This window comes from Lupinus angustifolius, chromosome LG03, assembly GCF_001865875.1.
Source record: "Lupinus angustifolius cultivar Tanjil chromosome LG03, LupAngTanjil_v1.0, whole genome shotgun sequence".
Lineage (NCBI taxonomy): Eukaryota > Viridiplantae > Streptophyta > Magnoliopsida > Fabales > Fabaceae > Lupinus > Lupinus angustifolius.
The window spans coordinates 13,577,363-13,578,234 of NC_032011.1; positions in this window are offsets into that span (position 1 = coordinate 13,577,363).

Below are 872 nucleotides of genomic sequence, written 5' to 3' on the forward strand. Positions count from 1 at the left end.
ATCCTTATTCTCATTCTCGTCCTCATCCTATCCTCTTCCTCATCATCCTCCTCATCCTCGTCCTCATCCTCCTCCTCATCCTATCCTCATCCACATTCTCGTCCTCATGCTATCCTCATCCCCATCCTCTTCCTCTTCCTCATCCTATCCTCATCCTCATCCTCATTCTCGTCCTCATCCTCCTCCTCATCCTATCCTCATCCACATTCTCGTCCTCATTCTATCCTTGTCCCCATCCTCCTCCTCTTCTTCATCATATCCTCATCCTCATCCTCATTCTCGTCCTCATCCTATCCTCATCCTCATCCTCATCCTGATGATCATCATATCCTTATCCTCATCCTTATGCTCATCCTCATCCTCATTCTCCTCGTATCCTCATTCTCATTCTCCTCCTATCTATATCCTCGTCCTCATCCTCATCTTATTCCTCATCCTATACTCATGCTATACTCATCCTATCCTCATCCTCATCCTCATCCCCATCCTCATCCTCCTCCTCTTCCTCATCCTCATCCTACTACACTTCCACATCCTCATCCTCCTCCTCATCCTATCCTCATCCACATTCTCGTCCTCATTCTATCCTCATCCCCATCCTCTTCCTCATCCTATCCTCATCCTCATCCTCATTCTTGTCCTCATCCAATCCTCGTCCTCGTCTTCATCCTCATCCTCATCCTCCTCCTCATCCTCATCCTCCTCCTCATCCTATCCTTATCCTCATCCACATCCTCATCCTCATCCTATCCTCATCCTCATCCCCATCCTCATTCTACTCCTCATCCTCATCTTCATCCTCATCCTATACTCATCCTATCCTCATCCTATCCTGATCCTCATTCTCGTCCTCATCCTATCCTCATCCTCAT